Here is an 18,914-nt window from a genome sequence, read left to right as displayed (position 1 = left end):
CAGATGGGAGCCTGTTCAACTAATAGGGCTCCCAACCACAGGTAAGACCCTGCTACATGTGCAAATTAAAGCTCAATAGCACTAGCTATGAAGCTAGTACACATTTTCAAGGTCTAACTTTATAGCTAGTTGGAGCTCTTTATTGTGTGATAGCTACTTTGCGTATGTTGCTGGTCTTCAGCTAGTTGTACAAGTAATCATATAATTCTGAAATACCTGTAATGTGTAGAGGAGGCCTAGGTTTTTCCTCTGCAAATGCCACAACTATCCCAGAACTAATCTGGTTAGTGCTAAGCAGCTTGGTAATTAGCTCATGCCTCAGCTTGATCGTGATCCAGAAGAAAGGTATTCTTCTGTTTCTGCTGCATCTGGAGCTCCAGTAAATATTTTCAGGGCAAGGCTAATCCACAGGCAGGACTGTATTTTACCCCCAGGACTGTATTTTAAAACATGTCTGGAGAACAAAGTGGTGACTAGATTATATTAAGCAATAACTACAAAATGCAAAAAGAGTCTTGGGACCAGGGACTAATATCCTAGACCATCTCTTTCCCAGGCAAATGCTTTAATAGTAGATACCCCTTGTGATTGTTCCTCTTGTGCCAATGAATATTCAGTTCTTTAGTGGCACAATTTCAGAATGAGATATGGGCAGTGCTTTAACCAGACTAGTCCAACAGCCTAGGGCACACCTTCCTGGTGATGAGAGGTATGTGTTTGAACCCATTTTGGCAAAAAAGGGACTTGATCAACCTTGCCTCTGGTGAATGGTCTAACAACTAGACTGCTAAGTAACAGGTAGGGAGCACTACCACCACTTCCTCTGACTTAAACAAAAATAAAGGGGATAGGACAGAATCCAAGGCAGTGGTTCTGGTAGCCAGAGATCTGTCCCCTCAGCCCTGAGTCAGGAACCCAAGAGTGGGATCTAAGACTTGCTCCTGTGCTTAATATTTTCTGCTTCTCATTTTTACGATGCTACACATTGAGCAGGTTGGTTACACAGTGTGCTGGCTGTTCTGGATCCCATCCTGAGGCACTTAAATCTCTTCATGTGCTCTACAGGGAGCCTAGATGCCTAAATCAGACATCTTGATTCCAGTCTCTGGGTGCCAGCCACCTAAAAAAATGACACTGTGGTACCTAAATGAATAATGCTGGCCCTTTGTACCTATCTAAACTTTCCTTGATATTTCACTTGGATTCTGCTCCTTCTATTTGTGTCTTTTGATATTCATTGCTAGCTAACAGCTACTGTACTTCTGCAGTCATTGACATGTGTGTAAAGTTTGTAAAGCACTTTGGAAAGAAAGTTGCACTATAAATGGAGGCTATTATTCATAATTAATTGTTATGTATAAATAATACAAGAGCAGCAACAGCAACAACAATATACCAGCATCATCTCCTCCTCCAGCCATTAGCTGGATTCCGAAGCAGGAACAACAGTTAATCCTCTTGGCTTTTGATTCTAAATCTTTTCCTCTAATAATTCAGCAGCAGTTGATAAGCTGCCCTATTTTACTAATGGCCCAAGACATATGTGCCTGGTACTACAAGAAGTAAAGGAATTACCATACAGTAAGGTCAAGGGTATTGATTTGCTTTTGTCTAGTTAGAAGGTTTACTAAGAGAAAATATGGTTCAACCTTGCTGAGGTCAACAATTGTAAATGAAAGGATTGAGGGGAGAAGGGCATGAATGAGAATGAAAAGGGAAATAAAAACTCAGAAGTGTTTTAGCCTGAGCAATTTAATAGCCCTAGCAAAATCAAGATTAAAAAAAAAAAACCCCTCAGTGTTCAGAACCAGGGCCAGATTTTCCAAAGAAAACTCAGCTTCTATTTCAGCATCATAAATGTCCAGATTTTCTGCTGAAAATTTACTTCAGGTCTTGCAAAATTTTACATATAACAATCATGACTCACCAGTTTTGCCCTATATATATACATATTTGGCATGGGATAAGAACACACTGTGTTACAGTATACCTGTACCAAAAGGATATTCTTATTCTAGAGAGCAACCAAAATGAGTTTAACATTTGGGACAACAAAATGGAGGAAAAAAACCCCAGATGAACCAATTTGAACCTATTCTTTCTATGCTTGCTTGCTTCTTCCTTTTCTCCAATGAGTGCCACTCTAATAAAACTATTTATAAAATATAAATTGAGGTACATTGGCATCACTTGTCTAATCAAGAGTGTAACCTTGCATGTCCTTAAGGTGGTTGAACTGTTCAGTTTAATGATCCTCTCTCACCTTTATGTCATGCAAAATGTCAATTTTTATTAGGCAAGTGACACCAATGTACTTGGATAAATATATAACAGAACTACAGTTTAAATTATAGAGAACCAGTATGCAAAACCACAAGTATTTAAATGGCCACCTGTCCAAATTAAATACCAGAATGTATCTCCAAGCATTTTACATGGGTAAATTACAGGCAGTAAACAACCAATTCTCTAATATGATCAAAGATTGTTCAAAAGGCTGGCTTTGAAATTCAGTGCCCACAATCTGTGCACTTAAATAACTGATCAGCTACACGTTGATCCTCTTACTCCTTATATCATCACTTTTGGGGATACATCATGCTGTCTTTAGGCCCTCTGATCTTTATGAACACAGTACTAGAAGCTATCACTAATGCTAATATGGTATTCAGATGGGAGTAAATTGTAGAAACACTAATATCTTGTAGTTTCACAAGCTTTAAGTCAGTCAAATGGTATATGTTTGGCATGAATAATATACAACTCTGAACGTCCCTGTTTAGATAAACAGAAATTAAAGAATGCCCCATTGAACATTTGGGACTTAATAACCTTACTTTACCTCTTCAGGAGTTGTGAAAAGCTCACCCATCTGGGTTTGGTTAATGGCAGAAAATGGTCAACTCTACTGTATACTAGTGGGCACTTGGATCTGGGAGTTTGGTCCCTAAGTCCCTGGAACAGTTAACATGCTTTAAAATTAAGCAGGGTCTAAAATACCCCGATGTATCAGGACTATAGTGCTCAGCTTCTTATGTTTCTGAGCCCCTGGTGAATACATGAGCTATTCACAGAGGAGAAATACTGAATGGAACAAATCCAGTACTCATTTACATTACACTGTTTGCAGTGAATTTCGACAGGTGTAGCTGAAAGCATATATTCACCCACTCTTTGTTTAGTTCTATAAAGTTACAACCGTATACTTTTATACATTAGGACTTAGGACAGATTTTAGGATCCATTATTACCTCCAGAATTTTTAACCTGATATAGAATGACTTTGATTATATGCTTCCATAATCAGTATGAAGATTTTATGACTGTAGACTACTCACTTCATTTCCCTTAATTATACCTTTTGATTTATGTAAAGAAGACAAAAAAAAAAACCAAACAAACAAACCCAAAACAAAAAATCTATCAAGCTGTTGGCTTTATTTTGATTTTTTCTTCTGTATATGAGAAATAGATATTTGGATATAATAGTAATTCTGATATAATAATTTGCATTCACTTATTTAGTTCATAGGTGCCTAACCCTGCAAGGGAATTTAGGTTGTGAATTCTAAATGCAAGGAAGCTACTTCTTTTCTAGGCCATACATTGAAGATACACCTCTCTCTTCATATGTCCTGTTGAATACCTTAGGTAACTCCTCATTCAGCATGCTACCTCTTGTGGTTTTCTTCCTTAAGACCCTTTTCTACTCTTTCTGCATGAATACCTAACTCAAGACTAGATTCTGCTATGGTGGAAATGATTTTAAGCACTACATGCTGAGCTAAAGATGAGTATTATATTTATATTAGGGGTGTCAAACCCATTTGGCCCCTGCAGGCTAGGTCCAGCCTGCAGGGACTCTTTCAGGTCATATTCAGACAGGGCTGGATCACCTACATCTAGATTTAAACTATCGGCTTCTCATTGTGACTGCCAGAAATGAAGAAGTTAATGCAGCTTCCACTGCTCAACACTCCCTAAGGAAGCTCTGGTAGCTTCTGTATCTGAGCAAGCTAAGCATTAGCTCTTTGGCTGATGCTGCTGACAAAGTAACTCTGGCAGCTGTGCCAAAAAGTGCCATGGAAGGGACCTGGAGGCAGGGTCCAACATCTAACACTGATTCCTTCATTGCTGGTAGTCTCAGCGAGAAACTCCATGGGCCAGTTGACCCACTTCAGTGGTCCAGATCTGGTCCATAGTTCACATGTTTGACACTTGTATCTTGCATAATATTTTCTTCTTTGGCAATGCTTCCTAGTCAAGGATGATTGTCTTTTTTGTGTGTCCAAAGATAGCTGATGGGGCGTATCTGGGATCGACAGACTAGTGCAGCTCAGCCATGTGTTAACTGCAGCTCGGACACTGATAATATAAGTATTAATTCTCAAAATAGGTTTTAATAAGTCACTGATATTTATTTAGCAAAGTATAATGATCATATTATTAAAACTTAAACGTATCTTTGCAAATCTTGATTAAATATTTGCCACTTGTTTTTAATTAAAAATGAACATTATAAAGTAACAATGACCGAGCATCCATCAGATTGTTTATTATTTTGATTTGCATTAATTAAAAATTAATTTTCAGAAAGATTATCTACTTTGAATAAAAACTCATACAGAACAAAAAGAGGGGCCAGTCACTATGTCTTACTGAGAATTGAAAAACTCCATATAGAAAGTTTTAGATGGAATACTTCACAAACATTTCTCATTTAATTTTACTTTAGCTATCTTGAAATCAGTTGACTAAGGTTAACCCAGTACCATTTAAGCTCCAATTTTCCTTGTTTATTTTGTTACTTTAACTTCAGTCCCTGATAAAAACAAAAGTTATAACTTCCAAACACATTTTAACAAAATTATAAGCTTGTGTCTTCCCAGGGTAGTCTATATTGTTAGTCAATTTAATACATAATGATATCAGCTTTGTTTGTGCACTGTAGCATGCTATGTTTTCCTAAAGAAAAGAAAGGAACTGCAAAACTGTAACTGCACTAACAAGGTTTAGAGTTGTAATTTTCCTGTGTAACCTACTGTTTTAACCAATAGAATTCCCTTTCATTTAAATGGCTTTATTAACAAATAAAAAACCACTGTGGTCCAAATGCAATGATAGACAGGAGTGCTTAAGTTCCATTTAAATTTAGCCACCTAACTTAAAATATGAACACTCTGCTAGGAGTGAAAAGGCCTGTCCCTCTTCTCAAGCATTCACAACTAGGTTTGCTGTAACAGATAGCTTTTATTAATCAGAGAGGGGGAGAACGGGATTGGAATACAAGACAGAAGAGTATTAAAAAAAAAAAAACGCCTTAAGCAAAACAGAATGGGCTTGTTGGCCCTTTTAACATGCAGCTAAAGATACATAACCCTAATTTACTGGCTAAATTTCAGGTAAGCTACTTACATATACATCCAGAGAATTCTGAAGGCCCATGCTTCTGTGTGTGTTCCCAAAATGCCTGGTGGAAGAATCCCCACCCCCCCAGACCAGGTAAACTGACCCTTAAATAATGTTTTTTACCTTATCACTTGGCTCCAACCAGAAACAGGCATTATTTGAACCCTGCTGTTGCAGACCAATCCTTTAAAAAAAGTGGTTAGCAGCCCTCGGTGGAGTTACCAGAGTCATCAAATTGGTTCCACGGGTTTCCTGGCAGGAAAATGAAGACAAAGGGTCTGGATACAATAAGGAGGGATGGGAGGTGGTCCAGAGGAAACAAAATATACTGTACAAACAAGATACACAACAAAATAAATCCAGAAACACTTGGCTACACACAACCCAAGTGTGTGTGGGTGTCACATTCTCCCCTTAGCCTGAAATGTCCAAATCCTGGGACAGACAGACAGATTTCTTCACATTTGTTTATCTCAGGGGCCCGGAGAGCAGCAGCATTGCCCTTTAAAAATGTTATTCATTGAAAACTAGATTATAGAATCATACATATTAAGCATTTCTGATAAAAATGAGAAGCAGAAACTCTATAAAACACCTTGAATAGAATATAAAAATCAGGTCATACCTAAGTAGTTTGTAAAGTGTGGATATTTGACAGGATGATTACCAACCAGTACAGAGATTTAAAATTAAGGACAACTCCAATCTCAGACTTACACACTTCAATCCATTTAAATACAATATTGTGTTCCTGAAAACCTTTGCTAAGATACCATCTAACCCTGAAGCATCTAAAGCAAGGTAGGGACAAAATTCAACCCATGGGCCTCATCCAGCCGGCCAACTAATTGGATCCAGCCCACAGCTGCCCCTGTGGCACTCCATTTGTGACCAAGCCTCGCCTGCTCCCACCTGGTCCTGCCCATGGCCCATCAACCCTGACATGGCCAGCACACACAGCTTCCTAATGGACCTGCTTCCAGTGTGGCTGCACCTACCTAGGTTCACCATACCTGCAGCAGATCCTCCTCATCCTGCCCCTGCTGTGCCACTCTGGATGGGGGGCAAGCTGCAGCTGTGTGGCTCCTGCCTCAGCACAAAGGGCTCCAGCTCTAGCATCAGTTTCAACTCACAGATGCCTTTCACCCACTCCACCCACCTGGCATGATGAGCAACCACCTGTGGGAAGGTGGCCAAAAGCTGAAGCTGGAGCCTCACACCATAAGCTGGGTCATAAACCACCCAGCTACAGCTCCCCCCATCCCCCACCCAGAGCAGCACAGCAGGCACAGGAGGAAGAGGAGCTGTTGGAGGCAGGGGGAGTTGAGCAGGACTGGGGCTCTTTGTCTGCTACTGCAGCCAAAAGAGAAACAGCTCTGCTGGGAAGCTGTGCACACTGGCTGAGGCCGGGACCAGTGGACATGGGCATGGGCTGCCCCAGGCAGGGCTGCCCTGAGTGGGGCTCAGCTCCATGAAGACCACTGTGAAGGCATCCATGAACTAGATGGGGCAGGTGGTGTGGATCACACCTGAACTGCACCACCAAGGTGAGCTCTGCTGCACATGCCTCTTGCTTCCCCCCCCCCGCAACATCCCTGCTAGCTCCCAAGACCTAGCATACAGGCAGCCCCCACATACACGCACACGTCCCCAACACACCTCCCCACACCCCCGGCCTACATATACACCCACACACTCCCCATCCCTCCACGTCCCCACCCACACATGCACACCCCACCCTGCATACCACAATATACAAGAGTAAGAATTTATTTTGAGCTATTATGCAATTGCCTCTATACACACTACTAGAAAACCCCATAAATCAAGACAACAAATATTTTTTGAAGTAAAATTAAAATGTTATAGTAGATGATTGCTATTTAGTATATGATTTGTTTTTTATCTATAATTTGTTTAAATGATATCTTCTGAAAGATTTTCCATGTGTGACCCTTGACAGGTCACCAAAACTCATTAAGTGCTCCTGCAGTGGAAATAATCGCCCACACCTGATCTAAAACTTACAGGCTCCTCACTTTTCAACCTCAAAGTTCTCAGGTACACAGAGCTGAAAACCTTGACAGATGTCTAGCCCATGCCTAAGTCCAACTGGGAATCAGAACCTTGGTGTTACACTGGCCAAATCCCCTGGGGGCTTGATCTAGCAGACTCTTTCAAGGTAGGCTTAACAAACACAAAATTAGGGCTGAGTCCCTAGCCTAATGTAACAACAGTTTTGTGGTTGGCTGTCCTATTTTTATATATAAAATCCTAGAGGTTAAAACACTCATACACAGGAAGTGGAAGATAAAGATTTAATTCCCTCCCTTTCCTGACTGGATTCAAACTCACATTGCTCACCTTCCCAGACAGTAAGTACCCTAACAACCAGGCTAGAAAGCCCTTGTTTGGACCCTGAAGAGGTGGTGGCACCCTCACCATGGGAGTGAAGAGGAGGGTGGAAGAGGCAAAGCAGCAGAAGGCAGATCAGGGAAAGACCATAGGAGTGGTGGAGGTGGCGGATCTACCCAAACCACTCGCTGCAGGGGTTTTTTTTCTCTTCTTTTTTTTTTCTCTTTTGATGTCTCCCTGCCGGCTAGAGAACCCAGATCTGGGCCAGCCATTCTCCTGAGAAGAGAAGGGGAGTGTGCACTCAGAGGGGCTCCATGACTGAGACAGGGGTGGGCAGAAAACCCCAAGCAGAGAGAACAGCGCCCCTTCCCAGCTGATCACTCCAGAGGGAATTCCCCTCCTTGTTAAGCGGTACGTGCCATCAATTAAGCCTATTGTGGTCCTGATTTAAAGTATCCAGAAGGAGTCCAGGGTGGGGAAAATAAACCATTGAAGACTCCCAGGGGTAACCACCCCAGGCAGCTGGAACCAGACCTTGAAGACGTCCAGAAGAAGAAAAGGACAAAGGTCATAAGACTTCAGTGAACCAAAAAAAGAAAACAAAACAAAAGAAAGTAAAAAGATTGGTTTTAAGTTGGTCCTTTCCTCGCTTCCAGTTTTAGACTTCGGGCATTGGTGCAGCCCCTACAAATGATCCGGGCATGAGACGGGTAGTCACCACCTCCCTTTTGTAAATCTCCTTTTATCATCAAAGTCATGGCAGGAGGGAAAAGAAAGGGCACCAGATCTCACCCAGCTAGACCATAAGGGCGCAGCCACCCCGAGGGGCCAGTGAATGTCAGCAGGACATAGGGGTACACGTCCATATCTGGTGACTGCCCGACACTCTCCATCCTTCCTTTCTTCAGAATCCTGAACTCAACCATCTCATGGTTGCTGCTGCCCAAGTTGCCATTTACTAGTATATTCACCACCAATTATTTTTGTTTTTGAGCAGGAGATCAAGGAGAGTGTTAATATGCTAATGCACAATAGAAATAGGCTACTGTACATTAAGTGTTACTAAAAAGGCATGCGCTTTTGCTACTGTACATTAGGACAGCCTAACATGCATTTATGTAATACCTCATATTAGAGGTACTAAACCTAAAACACAGTAGCAAAAGCACATTAATGCACATGTAGACATGCCCAGTGTGTTGTATAAATCCTTAAACATAGGATCAAAACCAGCTAGCATGGAGGTTGAGCAGCATGGAGTTTGTAGACTAATTTATCCTCATTCATATAATGGAAACAGGACTAGCTTGATACTAGCTCTCTTGTTTACTAGGAGTGTGTGAAGCAGGCCCTATTCAATTAGGATTTGGATTCAGCCTGAATAAGGGACAGTGATGCAATTCGTTGATTTGGATCACTGTCCCTGATTCAATTAGGCAGAATCTGAATCTGAAGATTCGATGCTGATTTGGAGAATCAGTGATTCGGACACAGTCACAGCTTTAAAAGTTTTTTCTGCATACCTTGAGGTAGCAGGTGTGGTTCGTGATCACTGCAATGCTGGGGCACATGGAGCGTCCCATAAGAGTGCGGGAGGAGGGGGCGAGCCCTCCATGTGTTCGGCGGCAAACCCAGAAGTGGATAGGAAGTACTTCTGGCCCACTTCCAGGTCTTCTGGGGACTGTGCAGCGGGGCCCCCCCATGCCCCTCCCCAGCTTGGTGATCAGCTGCAGGCGGACCCTGGGTGCTCCTCCCCGCCCCACCAGGCCCAGGAGGCACCTGTCACCAAGCCAGGGGGGCACAGGGGATCCCCCGATGTGCTTCTGGGTGAACCCGGAAGTGGACTGGAAGTGCTTCCAGTCCACTTCCAGGCCTGCTGCCACGCATGCTGGGGAGCCCCTTGGACTCCTGTGGGACACTCCATGCACCCCAGCATTGCAACACTCGTGAGCCTCTGCTCCCTAGAGGTATGCAGAAAAAACATTTAAAGCTGTCTCTATGTCCAAATCTCCGAATCTTTCCGAATTGCCCCGAATCAATTTGGAGCATTCCAATTTGATTTAGAGAGATTAAAGAGTTTTGATTCAGATTCAGAGATTCAGATTCAGAGATTCAGACACTGAAGTGGCCCGAATCTCCACCAAACTGAATTGGGGCCAAAGCTTCACACAGCCCTATTGTTTACTAGTAATAAACCACTTATAGTAGCATGGAGATTATCACAGAATACAAAATCCGTAAGAGAAGAGAGGTAAATTAGCCACTGCTAAAGTTGGTGTTGATGTAACTAGACTGTTGCTGATACCCTCTCTAGTTAATGTAAGGCTACCTTGAAAATATTTCTGTTATTACTACACTGCTGTAGCTGCAGCATAGACGTACTTTAGTTTTATAAAGAACAATTATAAAACTAACAGGATGAATGAATATAATTAGAAGGGAGTTTAATAGTAGCAATAACAAAGATTATAATCGTAATGTGTACTTGTCAGTACTCCTTACCTGAAGCCTCATTTAAAAAGCTAAAATAAAATCATTGCACCTTGAAAATTTAAAAATGTAAAACAAAATTGCAATAAGAAAACACACCTTAAAAAAATTCTGAAGGTTTGGATAAACAAATTAGGCAGTTAAAAAGGAGGGGATTTACTGGATGCCCATGTGCTATGCAGCAAGTACCCTCTGAAAGCTAATCTTCAGTAATTTAGGTGTCAGGGGCCATGTCTACATGAGTGGTGGATTGCATATTTGTTACTGTGCAATCATTTAGTACTTGCAGAAGCAACTAGTGTTACTACATAGTACAGTCCCCAAACATTTTTTTTTTCATATGCTACTGAGCAGTAGCAACAAGCTACTACTCCATAGCATCTTGTGTAGGTGTACCCAGTGGGTGCATGTCCAGGGAATATGAACTTCTCATCTAAGGCTCTTTGAGAAGCTTTAACTTTCTTGTTCTCAGAATGGTAGCATGGGATAGGTTAGTCATTTCTGGAAAGAGTTCCCAGTTAGCCTGGAAAGAGCAGAAAAAGTGCAGATCAACAACTCAAACCAGATTTGCTTCCCTTCCTTGCATATTATTTTAAGTGTGGGACAAGCAGATAGAAAAAAGAAAAGAAAAAAAGAACTGAGCAAATATCTTGACTATTGGGGTATCTAGCTCTGGTCTAACAGTTCAGACACTGGCCGGGGACTCAGGAAGCTCATGTTTGTGCCCCTGACTCTGCCATAGGTTTTTTGTGAGCACAGGTGAACCATTTAATTTCCCCATGTCTGAGTTCCCCAACTACAAAATGCCGATAAAGATAAGACAAGACTACTATTGTTTGCTAATTATCATCAGTCTGGTTTTTTAGACTTCAAACTCTTAGCAGCAGAGATTATCATTTGCCATGTGTCTGCACAATTTCTAGTACAATAGGATTACAGTTTTGTTTGAGGTTATAGGCAGTAAGGTAATATTGCTTCCTTTTTAGTTGAGGAACTGACCATTGAAACTAAGCAGCTACCATTATAGTTTTGAAAACAGCTAGGTTTCTGTCTAGAAAATCTGCATTCTAGAACACCCTTCAGTGCATCTCACTGACTATCTACTATATTTCATGGGAAGATATATTTTCTATTTCTTCTATCCCTACCTTGTAAAACTCATTACTCTGCTTTTTTAACTCTGGACAAAACTGTATTCATTAAGCATTTCCAGAAAACACCATTGTTTTGAGATTCAATTAATATGAAATACCATATTTACCGAAATATAAGACAAGTTTTTTTTCCCCCCTCATCTTATATTTGCAGACAAGGAACCGCTTTAAAGACATTTCCTATCTTTGAACAGCTGTTAAAAGCAGCATGTGCTCAGTAATAAAAACCAACTATGAAGTTGAATGTAGCCAACACTGAGCATGACTATAAAGCGCATGGCCTTCCTACTTTTTTCATGTCCTCATGTGAAAAGTATTTAGTAGAACTCACAGATTTCATTAGAATCTGACAGGACACTCCATGAGTGCTTCTACTATAGCCTCAAACTTGTAACTTTTGGGCTGTCAACCATGGTCCTTAGTGTGTACACCACCCTATCCCCCAGTTTGCTCCAAGCTCATATAAGGCAAACATGCTGGTGAGAATCTACCTTTTTTTTTTAAAGAAATTTTTCATGTTCTAAGCCAGATCAAGTCCAAATCTATGAGTCAGTCCAGAACCATAAGTGGCCCTACAACTGGCAAACATCCTTCACCCCTACCAGGGGCTTCAGCTATTTCCAAATCTTTTGACAGGCTTCCTACATGCAGAACTAAGCCCGGAGGCTTGGGGTTTGAATACCCCCAAGTTTTACCTGCCCTCAGCCATATGGCCGCAGAAGCAAGCTAGGAAGTAGCTTCCCTGAAGTGGGCTTTAGGCCCCAACACCTCAGCAGGTACTGAACCACACCAGAAGAATAGTTATCCCTGGGAATGCTTAAGGAAACCTGACTTTATGGACTCAGATACATGGTGTTTCCCCTGCCAAGAACAGGCATTGGGAAAATCACCTGCTTTGTCATGGTATTTCTCCTGCCAGGTAAGTTGATGAGAATCTACCACAAAGATAGGTAAGTACAGCCCACCTGAAAAAGATATATGAGAATACTCATTCAGTGAAGTTCCCCTCAGCACCAACTCTTTTTCAAGTCATAGTAAACCATTACACTGAATACATTTCAACTTCCTCTTTACTCTCACAGCTGAGCTGCACCTTTCTTTCCTATTTCCAATTATTCCTGTTTCTTCACCAGCCTGAAATGTCTGACAAACATCACCAAATAATGCCCCAAACAGTTTGTCCAAACCCTTCTGTCAACCCTTCTCTCCATCTGTTAAATATGATTAGTATGGGGGGAGGAGTGCCTGGAGTACAGGTGAGCTGTGGGGTCACCATGGCTTGAAATACTGTTGACTCTGCTGGAGCCTGGCCCAACGAACTCTGTGGTAAACCACAAGTCTTTTAGCTATTATCATGCATAATTTCTACTATATATAAGTAGGTGCCAAAGTGCTGCTTAAAAGTCTGTTTTTGGAGTACCCATAATAAAACGTGGAGCTGTTGCAAAAAAAGGTAAAATGCATTTCTGGCTGAACTAAATCTATGGGTACTATATACAAATTGCTACAGCTATGTTTATTTCAAAGTTCATCTTTTCATATTTTTTCCTTATTTCCACGTGCTCAGAGAGAGCAGGGACTAACAGTAAGGAGGGAGGAAAGAGCTGCAGGGGTAAGAAGCTTGGGGTGAGGACAATGGGGCTACCTGACCCTCCAGATTTATCTTCCCTTTGGTAGCAGTGGGAGGTTAAAAAATCTAAGACAAACCTTCAATAATTAAATTCTATACCTGGAAAATTATACCAAAGTTATAAATTTTCCATATATAGATTCTAATTATTGGGGGTCACCTTATTATCAGAGTCACTTATATTTGAATAAATACAATATGTTATTAATTAAGAATTTAACAATGAGTCTCTCCATTAATAAATGTGAACTGATTTGGAAATAGGAAACTCAAGTGCTGAGTCTTTTTCAGCAATAAATTAGAATTAAACCATTTTGAGTTTCTTTAATCTTTGTATATATTTAATATATTTTTAATATACTTTTGTGTTCAATGAGGATCTGAATAAGATGTCTTGAAATACCAAAATAAAAAAAAATTCTCAGAAAAATTTCCAGATAAGTTTTGCAAGGGACAAATTTTGGTAAATTTCTGATGTGTATGAATAACTGCAAATATTTAAGCAAAACCAGACATGAAAGCTGGTCTTCAAGTTTCATGCATCACTTCATTTCTATAGTATAGAGTATGCCTAACAAAGAATGTTGTAGCAAGGTCAGTAAGGTGCCTTGCTAGGGTTTCCAGAGGTATGCATTCAAGCCTCTGCTCTGGAGTTATGTCAAAGGTCTCCTTCAGCTGGGTTAGGGATTCAAAGGTGGTCAGACATCATGCTAACCACATCACTCTCTTAAGTACTATGGCTACAGAAATTGGTCTTCTAACACACCATTGGGCTTGGGTGGACTTTTGACTTAAAACCTACCAAGGTATTTAAATTGGCAGCAAAGATTATCTTTTGCCATTTGTCTGCACAATTTCTAGTTAAAGTGAACTGCTAGGGGTAACCATATTTTGAATGGTTGAAGCTTTTAAGTCACTGAAGATGAATGCAGAAAAGGTGCAAGAGAACCTATGTATAGTGTAAGATATGTGTCTCGCTGATAACGTGTATTTTGATAAAAACAGAATAATAAAAAAACCCCCAAAAACGTTCTTTGACACAAACTATAGTCTCTTCCTGTTTGGTTTTGTTTGTAGCAAGCATCTTTATTAAAGCAAAACTAAACAAAACCCTACTAACCTACTGTGATATCTGGTTTATCTTTAGTTCTGGCAATATTGTTTTAAACATCCTTGGCTATTTTTGTATGAAATTGGTTCCATGTTTGTAAAGAAAGAACGATTAAGTGATTGGAGAGTATAGTAAACTGTAGGGTATTGCAATTGACTTTGCTCTGATGATTAGAATCCGCAGGGCAGAGAGCAAGTGGATTGAGAGGCTTATAAGGCATGACAATGTCTCTCCTCAGGGAGCTGCTATCAGATTATCATCTAAATAAATCAGAAGCCTGGCAGCTAGGCACTGGAGGAGGGAATCCATTAGCCTTAGAATCAAAGTGAACAAGCAAGAATCTCATACCCATTGGCAAGGTGTACCCTGTTTTTGAATCCTGAGTAACGGCCTGAAATAAGCATGGGCTGCAATACTAAAAAAAATAAATAAAAAATCTGTGCTTGAGTTAATGTTAACTTGGCTAGATAATTTACACATCTGTTGGTTACAACTGTGCAAGCTGGAATTCTTCATCTAAAGCATATTTAAAGCTTTCATGTTAGGTATACTGAAGACCTCTGGCCAGGCATTAAAATACTGCTGAATCATTTTTCCTCTCCTTGGTACAATTTCCACTATACCTGAATAAAAAAAAAAAATTACATTTATTACAAAGAGGATACAAATCTATAAAGATGAAATACACTATCTTAGATATAGCTCTCGATTAGTAACCAACAATATTCACTAGTTACTCCTCTAAAATGATGCAGGAGTAATTACATATAACTGATACTGCAGCTTGAATATGAAGATGTAAAGCATAATAGTCAAATGTCTTAAAGTGCATTTTGCAATTGTGCAAAATATATTTCACGATGTTATTACTAGTCACCCAATAGCCACGTAAGTGATTCAAGTACTGACTGTTTCATGTTCCGGTATTGTAAGCAATGATTTACTCTGTCAACATGTGGCCAAGAAAGCCACAAAATATCCATCTCTAATAATAATACTACTTACCTCTGGGACTGTTAAAAGGCTCAGTCATTTATAAAACACCTTAACATTCAAGAACTTACTTTGGAGAAAAGCAAGTTTTAAAAACATGGAATAAGGAAACTGAGGGACACTAAGTAGTAAACTACTTTCATAGAAAAGAGAAGTCCTCTGGTTCTCCTCTTGCACCTTTTTTATACTAACCTAATTTAAGTGGGATTATTATGGTTATAGCCTGGTGGAGAATTTAGTTCAGACAAGGGCATCTGAAAATGGTTCAAAGACATATGCAGTCTACAGGAGAAAATACCCTTGTCTTTCTTTCCAATATCTTTCTTTTGTTGCCTACATATTTCCAATTTCACAAAGTTATAGCACCCTTGTCATTATGCATTAATTAATGAGCCTGTGAGTAAAGAGGGGAATGATTGGCTATGCCCTTCCCAGAGCAATGCTCAAAGGCAAACCCAGGAAAGCTCTTGCCCTCTTGTTAGTGCTCTCAACATATACCTGTCAGTAGCAAAGAAAGCATGAAAGAGTAAATCATTATCATAAAGAGGCTTGCATACAACTCATACTTTCATCTAAGATGTCACTTATACCTGGCTAACTGGTACAAATGGTACACATGCTTTTTCTTTCTGAGGAGTTGTTAGGCATATCTAGAAGAATACTGCACACTCAGTAGGATGTTTACACTTTCTTCTTACTAGGATAGTAGTGCTTTGGGGTCTCTTGTGTTAAAATCTATATATGTGCATGAAAATGTAGTTTTTGTCCCTAAAAAAAAATATTTCTGTTTTTTACCCATCATTATGATCAGTATTATCCTATTAGTATAGAACTTTGAATTCACATATGCTTGCCCAGATTCTTAAACACAATGCAGGCGGTTTGCAGGATAATCAGGCTGTGAAATGTGGTTTAGTCATGTCAGCAAACATTGCTGTTTTATATGAGCATCATGGAGCCAGTATACATCTTCTTTTGTCACATCCATTCTTTCACCCCCAACCCTGATACAGCATTCAAAAAGGGATTGTGACAAAAATGTAACTATATCATGCCAGTTCTTGGCAGCATTTTTGGCACCTCGTGGCAATTGTAAGGACTGACATAAATTGGAGTCGTCTTAAATCTGTTTTGACACGTTGCAGAGGAATATAGCATTGCAAGGAATTATGGCATAGGAAAGGAGAATTTTAAAGCCAGTTTATGTACATCATCCTTTGACCCGCATTGTGTGCATAAAACCTGAGGATCTGTCTCAAAGCATGGGAAGGGATGGCTGTACATTAAGATACATCTACACTACCAATCCACAGAATTATCCTGCCTTGGGGAAAGGAAAGTAGTTTGAATAATGCAGCATAGAATTCAAGCCAGTTGCTAGGTAAGGGATTTCTAGTGTAGCTAAAATATATCACTGCAACTGACTATCTAGTAAGCAGCAAGCAGTACAGGGTGTGTAGTAACACATGGCTTAACATTAATAAGTTAACATTAACAACTAGATATGAAAGGGTGCACACACACACACATATATAATGCATGCCACTCTTATTGGGTGGCTCTAATTGAAAACACTGAAAAAGATTATGAAAGTACCACATTTGGAAATACTTTCCTGAAGGTAATGCCTCATCACTCTCACTTACAATTTTATACTCATATGCCACATTTGCAAGGTAACTATGACCATAATTACCTGATCCCTTCTGGCTGTCAGTCTTGCCTATTTGCCATCAGTTTTGCATCACCAAACCATTCAGTGTTGCTTCATTAACCATCACTCTGCTATTCCCTTCACCACCATCATTTCCTAGCACATGCCTGCACACACTAGAAGAACTCAAGAAATCTAAAGTGATGATGATCTGTTTTGGCTCTTTTTATTTAATAGTGCTATTACTGAAGGGAGCTTAATTAAAATCAGAAAGAAAAGAAAAGTGATACTAATATGGAGTGGCATCTGATCTATGAAAGGTAATAATATAAAAAATATAGGCGCCTGCTAAGACTGACTAATTTAGGGTTGGCAGGGTGATGGAATAATCATGTATGAAAAATATAATCTGAGAATTAATTTTAAATATTTCAGTTAGAAGTCATAGTATATTTGTAAAATTCTATTGACAACCCTGCCCCCAAACATCTTATTTAGTAACAATTCAACCTAATTTCATATATTTTCTTCTTTATAAATGTTCTGATTGTCTTATTAAAAATATCCACATTAAAAGGACATTATTTGTTCTTCACTAAATCATCTGCTATGTCACACATAAATATAGACGTTGTTATACACTATTATTACTATATTATAAAAGTGTAGCTTTCATTCTAGAAAATATGGAAACACATGAGGTGAGTTGCTCACATCCCTGAGCATCTGCATGATGTGGGCCACACATTGTCTCTGACACAGCACCAGTGAAATATTGTACACAACCGCCTTCCTGAGCTTTACTTCATTGTTAATGCAAACAGAACACACTCAGTTCTGGTGGGCTATGTAATTAAGGCTTTTCTTTACTACTATTGGCTTCTGTATGTATTCAAATTGAACTTTGCCAGATGCACAAACATTTGAGACAAAACTCCTGTTATATTTGACATGGAGAATTGTATTGCAATGTCACAAAATTATAAGAGACTGAGCACTATACATATTCCATTCAATATGTTATGTAGAATGACTGCGTAAAATGGAAGAATGGATATTTAAAAACTTGCATATGAAATAATCACCTTACAAACATTTCAAAATGTTATTTTACTCTTAACAAGCTACTCCAAAATATCTGTGAAAATGGAGAACATTTCAACACGAATGGACTAAAATATGAGAGGTTACATTTTTTCAGCAAAAGTCATGTTGTGACAGACTCTCTAATTCCTTTGGCTTTTCTGCCACCCCCCTTCACCCATCTCACCTTTGCAGGTTAACTAGCCTATAAGAAACATATATCCTGTTATGCTATCAAAACTGGAAGTTACTTTTCAGGCCATCAGACTTCGAGGCTTACCTACAGTATTTTGAAAATGAACACTTTGCTTGGCATCTAAGTATGCTGAAAGCCTTCCTTTACCCATAGTATTACTATTTACCAAATTATTTCTGTACAGGAATGTTTTGTTCTTGACACATCAAGAAAAAGAGGAAACACATTTCTGTGTAAAAAGCACAGATTCGTGTGCATTATTTCACAAAGAGCCTTTTACTGTCCCTTCAGATTTTGTTAATAAGATAAATCATATACCTACTGTATTTGTTATAATTTGCCCCCAAATGATGTTACTTTCTGAGCAGTAAGTGCATGTTGTACCTCATACTTCTTTGGGTTTGCTTATACCTACTGTAAATGGCTTAATATATTATAAGGGCAAGATGCTGGTATATTACAAAAGTGGATGCAATATGGATTTTCAAGGGCTTGCAAAAGCTAGAACAGAATTGCACGTAAGCACCTAAATCTACTTAAACACTACTGTTCTAGTTGAATAGCATCTGGCTTATACAGCATGTCTATCCTGCTCATTGTATAACAGAGCCCATGCTGCTCCACATATACTGGTCCCAAGCTGAAAATGCCCCAAGTGCAAGGGTAGTGCAGTGCTAATTGGTTCTGTCACTAACCAGAGCTAATTAGCTTGTATGCAGAACCATGTAGATCAGTGATAGTCCTTCTAATTCAGGATAAACAGCATGAAATGTCTATGCACAGGATTGCCTGCCAGAGTAAGTGGAGATACGGACTTGCCAAAATGAAAATGCAATAGT

At 39.7% G+C, this 18,914-nt stretch overlaps 1 long non-coding RNA gene across 1 annotated transcript in view; it reads right to left on the bottom strand.

The window, feature by feature from the left end:
- LOC109286320 (uncharacterized) overlaps positions 1-5,646 on the bottom strand; it is a 95,781-nt gene extending 90,135 nt beyond the window's left edge. Inside the window, exon 1 of the long non-coding RNA XR_002094323.2 lies at positions 5,533-5,646. This is a non-coding gene — a long non-coding RNA (uncharacterized LOC109286320). The remainder of the gene's footprint in view (positions 1-5,532) is intronic.
- Positions 5,647-18,914: the final 13,268 nt, after the last annotated feature.

This window comes from Alligator mississippiensis, chromosome 5 (genome assembly GCF_030867095.1).
Source record: "Alligator mississippiensis isolate rAllMis1 chromosome 5, rAllMis1, whole genome shotgun sequence".
Lineage (NCBI taxonomy): Eukaryota > Metazoa > Chordata > Crocodylia > Alligatoridae > Alligator > Alligator mississippiensis.
The sequence above is the reverse complement of the archived record's forward strand: the minus strand, read 5'-3'. Positions and strand labels throughout refer to the sequence as shown.